The sequence below is a fragment of the Primulina eburnea genome, chromosome 18 (genome assembly GCF_022965805.1).
Source record: "Primulina eburnea isolate SZY01 chromosome 18, ASM2296580v1, whole genome shotgun sequence".
Classification (NCBI taxonomy): domain Eukaryota; kingdom Viridiplantae; phylum Streptophyta; class Magnoliopsida; order Lamiales; family Gesneriaceae; genus Primulina; species Primulina eburnea.
Window position 1 is genome coordinate 23781900 of NC_133118.1, and position 11293 is coordinate 23793192.

Here is an 11293-nt window from a genome sequence, read left to right on the forward strand (position 1 = left end):
ATTAACATTGTCAAGTTCCATATTTCTATATTGGTCATTTGTGTTTCGGGCTGCCCTTCTTCTCTTTCTATCCTCGTTTAAGGTAAGCTCAATATTCTTCTCATCTACTCCTTCATAAATGGGAATTTGTTTTGAATTTTGTAAATTTCCCGTAGCCAGCGCATAATCATACACAATCATTTCCTTGTTTGGGTTACCACTAATCCCTCCTGATTTTCCGCAAAAGATCGGATTACGGAATATTGTCAAATCTTTCTGTTTTTGATTATTCGCACCATCGTCGGACTTATTCTCCTCTGTTGTCGATGATGGGGTTTTGCCTGCCATTTGGAGCTAGTTGCAATTATTGCTCCCCGCTTCTCCAGCCTCGTAACCATGGTCCCCATTCTCTTTTCACATTTTATCATCTGATGAGAACATGATTTCACAAAATCTCTCAGTGTGCCAAGGCAGCCACATACAAAGCAAAATGATCCAAGCTTTTCATATTTTAATTGCACTATAAACCAATTCCCATCTGGTTTGCGTATTTTCTTGCATCTCTTGAGCGGTTTGCGTATATCCACATCAACCCTTATCCGCATATAAGTGCGCCACACACTAGCATCATTCGAACTGTCATATGTAATGAAGCGTCCAATGAAGTCTCCCAATTGTTTCCCGATAGCTTCAAATATATAGCCCATTGGTAATTCATAAATTTGAATCCAGAAAAGGATAGTATACAACTCTACCTGTGGTGGTACTTCGCCTTGTTTCAGATGTTTTAGTATTAGTATCTGGTTATCATATGTCCAAGGCCCTCCGTCTAGAACACGCTCCATGTCAAACTCAGGAAAAATTGGAATAGGTAGCATTGATCTCCAATATCGCGTATAGAAACTCCTTTCACCGGACGCCATATTTCAGCCATTCTGTTTTGCATGGATTGAAAGTGAATGTGTTTTGTTTGCAGGAATCTTCCAACTAGACAAGAATCATGAAATTCTTCATGATTTTCAAGAATTTGTGGATCTATTTGTAAATCTTCCTCCTCTTCCGTAGAGAGTGATAGATCGGCCATTGAATTCTCCATTATAGTTGCTGGATGAATCACAAATGAACTGAAGTGGTAATAAAACTCTCAATAGAGGAGAGAAAATTTCATGCTCTCAAAAGAGGAGAGAAAATTTTTAAAATCATTTGTTAAATTAAGATTTTAAGTACTCAATTTAGCTATTTCGAAATTTGGAGATTTTAATCTCAAAATTTGGTACTTGAATATTTTATTAAATTTTTATGGGTCTAAATATTTAAATTAGTATGAGTTTAGCCTATTAATTTATTTTATTAGACTTTTCATAGCCCTAATTACTTATACTAATCACACACACCAACGCACACACACATACACGTTACTTTTGGAGGAAAAAGCTAGGGTTGTGCCTTCCTTGAGCAGCAGCTTCTTGAGCACTCATCCTAGCAATATTATGGATATTTTGGTGAGTTTTTGTCTAGAAAAACATCAAGGGATCGTCCTCCGTTCATCCTCCACATACCCTCACGTCAGTATTCGTTTATTCGAGCGTCTAGACGCAAAGCATGTATAAACTTTTCTTTCACGCATCGATCTTGTCATATTATGCATTTGATGTATATTGTGCATGAAAATTCGTTTGTTATGTGCAAATTATAATGGGTTATGATTTAAATGATTTCTGAGAATTTTGAGTCACAAAACCCGTCATTTGTTGTCATTTCGATTCCTGCGGTTTATAGGTCTGTTTTCTAGAACGTCTCCAACATATGAATTGTATTACTTTGTAATACCTTAGATAGGGTAGCCAATTCGTAATTTTCTGATAAGAAACGAGGCAAATATGATTTTTATCATAAACCTGTACAAGCTGTGAAATTTCTGTGTCACAAAACCCGCCACCCTCTCTTATTTCGAATTCTGCGACTTATAGGTTGGTTTTATGGAAATGTTTCAACATATGATTTGTAGCACTATATGCTATCTTCGATTCGATAGCAAATTCATAATTTCTGATAAGAAACGAGTGAGATATGATTTTTATCGTAAAATCGCAAAAGCTGTGAAATTTCTATGTCACAAAACCTGTCATGTTCTGTTATCTCGAATTATGCGACTTATATATTGGTTTTCTGGAAATTTTTTCAACATATGATTTGTATTACTCTTTTTATCTTCTATTCTATAGTCAATTCGTAATTTTTGGATAAGAAATGAAAGAGATGATTTTTATCATAAAACCATTCAAGCAGTGAAAATTTGTGCACGTTCTTCTCGTTTTCTCAAGTTTTGGTTGCATGCCTCGTTGCGATCTCCTTGATCCATGCTGCTGTGGTTGGGGCAGCATGTCTAAGGCGTTACAACAAAGCCCTCGACGTTTCTAAGTATGATCGACGCGCAAAAATATTTTATTTTGAAGGTATGTGATTTGTCTTGTGGCCACCCGGTAAAGCATGACTGGGGATGTATGATTATGGGATTGGAAAGCTGTATAGCATGACCGGAGACCTCTCCACCCAGTAATGTATGACCAGGGATTTATGTATGTGGGAGTGGACATCCGGTCGAAAGGCTATGGTGATCCCTATTAGCCCAGTATTGTGGTTTAGTCTGATCAGACGATTTATGTTACGGGCCACTTGCTTTGAACATATTTCCACGCAAAATTAAGTATGATTATGTATGTTATGATTGAAGCACTTTTATGAAAATGTTTATGCAGTTATGGCACGTTTGTGTTTATGTATGTTCAGCTGTTATTTCGTATTTGTTACATTCAAATGCATGTGATTTTATTAAGTACTATTTTTTTATTCATGGTTTATGCTTGTTGAGGCTTTAGGCTCACTAGACTTGATCGATGTTGATGCTTTTGAGGAGACAAGAGGTGCTGACCAGTGAGCTTGCTCGGACAGTGTGTAGTGCAAACCCGAGGATCGCTATTGTTATGAAAGGATTTTATGCAAATTAAAATTTTTACTCTGATTTTTATTTATTCAAAATTTTGTTGCCAAACAAGTATTTTCAATGCTCGTTTTGGGTAACGCTTTTATATTAGTGATGAATGATATTTTTTATGTTATGGAAATATTTTCTACTTGGATTATTTTAAAGATTTTTGTCGATCATTTTATTTAAGTTCAGAAGGCGAGAGTTTACAATTTAAATAAGAAAATTATTTTTTTGCAAATTTTAAAGTAAAATTCACGGGATGTTACAAGTACAATCAAGGTAGCTCATATTACCCAACGAGACAACAAGTACAATGTTATTTCATAAGGTTCGAGTAGTACAATCACGGTAGCTCATATTACCCAACTTTAGACATTGAACACATGTCACGCCCCGAGACCGGGGTTAGTCGACACCGGCGTTATTCAACAATTACATAATTGCTAAACAACAAGCCTCGTAGTACAGTATAAACCAAAACCAGTTTGTATCATAAATGCCATAAAAATATAATCGTCTTTACAATAGTAACTCTGAAAACGATACAAATCTGCGGAAGCGTTTATAACTTGAATTAAAAACTCACAAGAACATATTCTTAATTAAAATTCTTCATGCGTCTACTATCAGTCCAAGAACTGGTGTCCGATTCTTCTTTCTCTATTTCTTCTTCTGATTTATCTGGGGAGAATAGAGTAAGGGGTGAGTATTTTGGGAAATACTCAGCAAGTGGGGGCCGTATCGAGCACAACATAACAACATGCATAAAATTTCGAAATCACCTGACTTGCATAACATCCTTCATAACACATGCATAACATTGACCAGCACTGAGATTCATCTACTTTCTATGGTTTACTGATATCAGTCCCTAATTTTTACTCCTCTAAGGGGGCGAGGCCGTATAGCGGTTATATCCCCCACCGCGTAAGGGTACGTCATGGTTGGGATTCCCACCCATATACAGTCGACTCCTCACAGTGCTCAAAACCGTATGACAAACACAAGAAATGAGTAGAAAAAGAATTGTACTCGACTATTTTCGAAAATAACATATGCATAAATTTGAAATTTCAACTTTAAAACAAGCCCACTTACCTTATACTGGAAGAAAACGTGAAGAACTCGGAAAACATAGAAGAATCATGTTTCAAAAACGCAACATCACATCTACCGAAAAATCAGCCGCCTTATATAATTCCTTGCACCTTATTCAACCTTTGGATCGGGCTCAAACTTTTACGGTACGTTCACAAGTACGTTAAATAAATTATGAACGGTGGAGATCGGGGTTGGAAGTCTTTTTGACCTGCTTATGGATAAAAACCGAAGGTATGCTGAATTTCCGCATAAAATCTGAGCAGCTTTCTTGCGAAGGCTATAAACAAAAAACTAACCGTTGGATTTTGTCGAAATTTGGATATGTTATTCAAAACATATGGAAGCATATTCTGAACGGTGGAGATCGGATTCCAAGTGGCCGAGCGAGAGAAACGAATTTCTGAACTTGGACAGAATTTTGATGACTCGTACAGAATTTTGGAGAGAAATTCGAAAATATAGAGAGAAAACTCGAAAATTAAGGTGTGAGATTTGAATGGGAGGTCCTCCTGTTTATAGAGGGATGGTAAAAATCTTACCATAATTTGATTGATATCTTTCCATAATTTGGAGATTCTCCTTCCATAAATTCGAGATAATCATTCCATAAATATTGATATGCTTCCTTGTTGAAAAAATCTACCTTGTATGTAATATTTCCTTCCAAATTTGATTGATATCCAGCCTTATTTATCGTGTATCTTACACTGGATTTTGAATTACATGTATTATTTATATTTTCGAATTTATCATAACTCGAAAATAAATTCTTATACATGTCTATATTTAATTAATTACGGACTCAAAAATTTGGGTTCTCACATCCCTCCCTCCTTATTGGAAGTTTCCTCCTTGAAACTTGAGTCGTCTTGACTTTCTAAATGGTAGGCATATTACTTGCACATTTTCTCTTCAAACTCCGAAGTAGTTTTCTCATTCTGTGTGTTTGACCATTGCACCTTGACATAGGGAATGATACATCATCTCGGTACTTGGTCTTTTTGTCCACAATATAAATAGAGACGTCTTCATATTTCAGCTCTTTCCCCATGTTATTACCTTTGATCATGACCGGTTCAATTTCCATAACATGGCCTGGGCTCGAGGTGTATTTCCTTAGTTTGGACTTCTGAAATACATTATGGATTCTAGACATATCTGATGGCAATGCTATTCTGTAAGCCAACGTGCCAATCTATCCAGAATTTTGAATGGTCCTACGTATCGATGATTCACTTTTACAGCTTTACTAAATCTAAGGATTCCTTGCATTGATGAGACCTTTATATAAGCCTTTTCACTCACTGTGAATTCCACTTGTCTTCTTTTAAGATCAGACTAACTCTTTTGCTGGTCCTATGCAGCCTTGAGTATGTCTTTGATAATGGCCAATTTTTCCATTGTCGCTTGGAATAGTTCTGGCATGTCATGGATGTCTCCTTTATTTTGTCCCAGTACAGTGGTGATCGACACTTCCGTCCGTAAAGGCTTCAAATGGAGTCATCCCAATATTGACGTGATAATTGTTATTGTAGGCGAATTCTATCAGGGGTATATGTTCACTTCAATTACTACTGAAGTCTATGACACATGCCCTTATCAAACCCTCTAGGATTTGAATCATTCTCTCTGTTTGACCATCATTTTAAGGGTGATAAGCCGTACTAAGAGTAACTTTTTCTCTCATGGCTTCTTGAAAGCTCTACCAGAAACGTGACACAATTCTTGGATATCTATCCGACATTATGATTGCTGGCACCTCATGTAGCTGCATATGTTATCCATGTATAGAGTAACCAACTTGTCAATATTATAATTCCTTCGAACGAGTAGAAAGTACGCAGATTTTACGAGTCTATCTACGATTATATGTACACCGTCGTGACTCTGTATTGACTTTGGCAATTCTACAACAAAATCCATGGAAATATGTTCTCATTTCCATTCTAGGATTCTAATGGTTGCAGTAGTCCTTCCAGTCGTTGATGATCGACTTTCACTTGTTGGCATACTTGTCACTTAAATATAAACTCGGCGACGTCTCTTTTCATTCGGCTTCGCCAGAAACTTTCTTTCAAATCCCTATACATCTTTTTACTTGACGGTATAGATCTGGAATGTTGACTTATGCGCCTCTTAGATCACTTCTTATCGAAGATTACCGATCTCTGGCACACACAATCGTCCTCTCATTCCTAGGATTCCGTCTGGATCCACTTGAAAATTTGACTTCTTTATTTCCTTAACTTGTTCTTTGAACTTCTCTAGTGTTATGTCTCGACTCTGATTTAACTTGACTGCTTCTTGAAGACATGGTTGCACGGATAGTGATGCTATGGTTATCTTAACCATGGTTTTTCCGACTTAAAGCATCGACAACCTTATTTAACTTGCTGGCGTGGTAGCTTATTGTCAACTCACAGTCCTTGAATAACTCTATCCACCTTCTTGCCTCATTTTTAATTCTTTTTGAATGAACAAATACTTGAGGCTTGGTGGTCTTTGAATATTTCACACTTGACATCGAAGATATAGCGTCTCAAAATTTTTTAAAGCAAATATCACTGCTGCCAACTCGAGATCGTGAGTAGCGTAGGTTTGCTCATGCGGCTTCAGTTGACTCGCCTGTCTCGCATGAGTATGCATCTGATATCTTCCTTTGATGCTTTCCTATAGATGGTAAAATCCTTGTCCTCAGTAAATAATACCAACATTGGTGTAGATGCTAGCTGCCCCTTTAAATGTTTGAAAGCTCTTTCACATCTTTCTCTTCAGTTGAATTCATAGTTCTTTTGTACGAGACTCGTCAGTGATACCACTATTGAAAAGAAGCCCTCGATGAATTTCCGCTAATAGCCTGGTAATCCAAAGAAGCTTCTAATTTCGGTTGCATTCTTATGTTTCGGCTAATCTAGAATTGCCTCTACTTTATTAGTTACACTGATATTCTTGATTTCGATCTTACATGACATTATTCTGAATGCTGACATTGGGATGTCTTCTGCTCCAACCTTTAGCTGATGATAGCATGTCCTCAGGTCAAGCTTGGAGAAGATCGTAGCTCCTTTAAGTGGAAAAAAATTGTCTATAATTGGAAGATGACATTTATTCTTGATTGTGATCTTATTGAATTCTCGATAATCTATACACAATCTCATACTTCCATCATTCCTCTTTACAAAAAGGACTGCAGCTCCCCAGGAGGATGCACTTGTCCTTATCTGCTTTTTGTCTAACAACTCTTGAAGTTGTTTTTTTTTTAGCTCCTTGAGTTCATCTGGAGCCATTCAGTACTGTGTATTGGAGATTAGTGCATCACTGATATTAAATTTATCTTGAACTCTACTTCTTAGTCTGAGAACATTCCAAGAAGCCTTTCTGAAAAGAAAATGTTCGAAAATTTTCGTATTACTGGAACATCTTCCAACTTTAGCTCATCTTTTTCTTGCACTTTGTTCACTATTGCCAGGTAAACTTCATCTCCCGATAGTATGGCTTTCCAAGTCTAGGTAACAGAAAAATATATTTCTGTTCCTTGGCATTGCCATGGTACCCAATTTCTTCTTGGTTCGGGGTTCAGAGTTTGACATTCTTACTCTGGCCATCTACTATTGAACGGCTCTTAGATAACCAATTCATCCTTAGGGTGACGTCGAAATCTACCGAAGTGTGTTGAATCAAGTCGGCACTGAACATACACGAATTGATACTAATTTTAACTTATCTTGAAATTATCCCGATTACTATCTCAAAATTAAAACCCATATAGAATATTGAAACTTAACTCAGTATTGGTCTATAGCTTATTGACTTAAATCCCGAAAATTATAACGTAGTCGTTACCTCAAATACTTATTCTTTTACTAAATCTTACTTTCATCAAGATCGCGAGCCTATCACGCTCTAAAACAAAGGAGTTCATTGAATGTCAAACTCTTTGAATCATTCTTAGTACCATAAAAGTCAAAACTTATTGTACTATACTTTCCTTGATACCCATCAATATCTCACAACTTACTTTTTTTTTTTACGTAAGATCGTAGCCTCTTTGTTATCCCAAAATAATATAAATTCCTTAACCTGATGATATTTTCTCACGAGATATTCTAATGTCCTACATATTTAAAGTTAACGCTTAATATTCTTAATAACCCAAACATATTGCTCACACAACTAACTATCGACACAAAATCAACTTCTAGAGTACAGTACCCAAAACTTATGATATAATCCTTATATCAACTTTTCTCATATTAGTTTTCATAAATAACTTATCATCATCGAGTCAATTTTTTTTCCTTAAATGAGAAGCTTAAGTCAACTTATCTCTGATAGATATATTCCCAAAATAAATACAAATACTAATTGTCTTCATAATAAAATTCCATAAAAATTCGACAAGTAGTTCAAGAAACACGTTGAACAGGATTTTTCGAGAAATTTTCCAAAAGTACAAATTTTGGACATTGACCCATGGATAGAAAGAATACGTCGAGAAGATTCTAGAACAGTTGACATAATTAAATTCTGAGTTTCCTACGAAAAGTTATGAGTTCTACGAAACTTTTTTCCTAAGATAGCAAAAACGCGATTTTCGGAGGTCTAAATGAAGGAATTTCTCGTTTTCGGACCACGCCTCACAACAAAGTTGTGGTATTAATCGTTGGTCGTTCCGAAGGGGACTGCATCAGCCTTTCACCATAATCTGATAATTTTTTTTTCTTCCCAACTAGATTATGAACCTGACGGCTCTGATACCACTTAAATGTCACGCCCCGAGACCGGAGTTAGTCGACACCGGCGTTATTCAACAATCACATAATTGCTAAACAACAAGCCTCGTAGTACAGTATAAACCAAAACCAGTTTATATCATAAATGCCATAAAAATATAATCGTCTTTACAGTAGTAACTCTGAAAACGATACAAATCTGCGGAAGCGTTTATAACTTGAATTTAAAACTCACAAGAACATATTCTTAATTAAAATTCTTCATGCGTCTACTATCAGTCCAAGAACTGGTGTCCGATTCTTCTTTCTCTATTTCTTCTTCTGATTTATCTGGGAAGGATAGAGTAAGGGGTGAGTATTTTGAGAAATACTCAGCAAGTGGGGGCCGTATCGAGCACAACATAACAACATGCATAAAATTTCGAAATCACCTGACTTGCATAACATCCTTCATAACACATGCATAACATTGACCAGCACTGAGATTCATCTACTTTCTATGGTTTACTGATATCAGTCCCTAATTTTTACTCCTCTAAGGGGGCGAGGCCGTATAGCGGTTATATCCCCCACCGCGTAAGGGTACGTCATGGTTGGGATTCCCACCCATATACAGTCGACTCCTCACAGTGCTCAAAACCGTATGACAAACACAAGAAATGAGTAGAAAAAGAATTGTACTCGACTATTTTCGAAAATAACATATGCATAAATTTGAAATTTCAACTTTAAAACAAGCCCACTTAACTTATACTGGAAGAAAACATGAAGAACTCGGAAAACATAGAAGAATCATGTTTCAAAAACGCAACATCACATCTACCGAAAAATCAGCCGTCTTATAAAATTCCTTGCACCTTATTGAACCTTTGGGTCGGGCTCAAACTTTTACGGTACGGTCACAAGTACGTTAAATAAATTATGAACGGTGGAGATCGGGTTTGGAAGTCTTTTTGACCTGCTTATGGATAAAAACCGAAGGTATGCTGAATTTCCGCATAAAATCTGAGCAGCTTTCTTGCGAAGGCTATAAACCTAACCGTTGGATTTTGTCGAAATTTGGATATTTTATTCAAAACATATGGAAGCATATTCTGAACGGTGGAGATCGGATTCCAAGCACCCGAGCGAGAGAAACGAATTTCTGAACTTGGACAGAATTTTGATGACTCATGTAGAATTTTGGAGAGAAATTCGAAAATATAGAGAGAAAACTCAAAAATTAAGGTGTGAGATTTGAATGGGAGGTCCTCCTATTTATAGAGGGATGGTAAAAATCTTACCATAATTTGATTGATATCTTTCCATAATTTGGAGATTCTTCTTCCATAAATTCGAGATAATCATTCCATAAATATTGATATGCTTCCTTGTTGAAAAAATCTACCTTGTATGTATATTTCCTTCCAAATTTGATTGATATCCAGCCTTATTTATCGTGTATCTTACACTGGATTTTGAATTCCATGTATTATTTATATTTTCGAATTTATCATAACTCGAAAATAAATTCTTATAGATGTCTATAGTTAATTAATTACGGATTCAAAAATTTGGGTTCTCACAACACAAATATGAACATCCAATCCTATCTAATCCGCAGTCGTGCTAAACCATAATGATCAATCGAATCCCATTTCCCTTCTCGTATGCTATGTTCAGACAGTCTGAATATGAGGTTTTAATTGATTCTATAGGATCTTAACAAGACAATTCCTATCAATTCAGAAAACAAAAGAGGTAACAATGTAAACTAGCAACAGCAGCAGAGCTACCACTCTCAACTGAACTGAGATTGTGGAGGATCTTTTGCGTGTGGGAGAAATCGACCAAGCAATTTCGATTCTTGAACCTATTGTCGCCAGTCTTGAAAAGAAATCGGAAAACATGAATTCCAGAATGTTGTTAGCAACTCATCTACTTCCAAAGCCGTTCAGTTATACGCAGCGGTTCAAGACTTGTACAAGCTATATTCCTCCAAAGGCCTCTCTCTCAGGGCCGATCAAGTTCTCTCCCATTCTCTACAAATCAAACAATGAAAAGGGTTAGTTTTTTTATTAGGTAGTTATTATAGGGGACTGAATTGATTCTAGAAATGCGCTGATGATGTCGCACAAGGTGCACTGTGAAGTTTTGTTTGTTCATGCAATTTAGAATTTTTTTTGGAAGAATTTTTTAGACGAGGTTCAATAATAGTTTTACTTTTATTTGTTAATTTATTTGATTTTGTGTATTCAGGGTGAGTGAAGAAGACGTGGGAATTGTTTCTTTTTGTAGTTGTACAAGCATTTGGAAGGAACACAATCAAAATAAGTACAACTCAAATTGTTTTGTTTCATGCTATTCGAGTCTTCAAATAGATGACTGATAAAGTAAGAACTTTTGGTTTCTTGGACTTAGTGTATTGATGAACTTACTTTTTGGTAATGAATATCCAAAAACTTGATCGATATTTTCTTGCGATGTAAATTTTCAAATAAAATCTTTTATG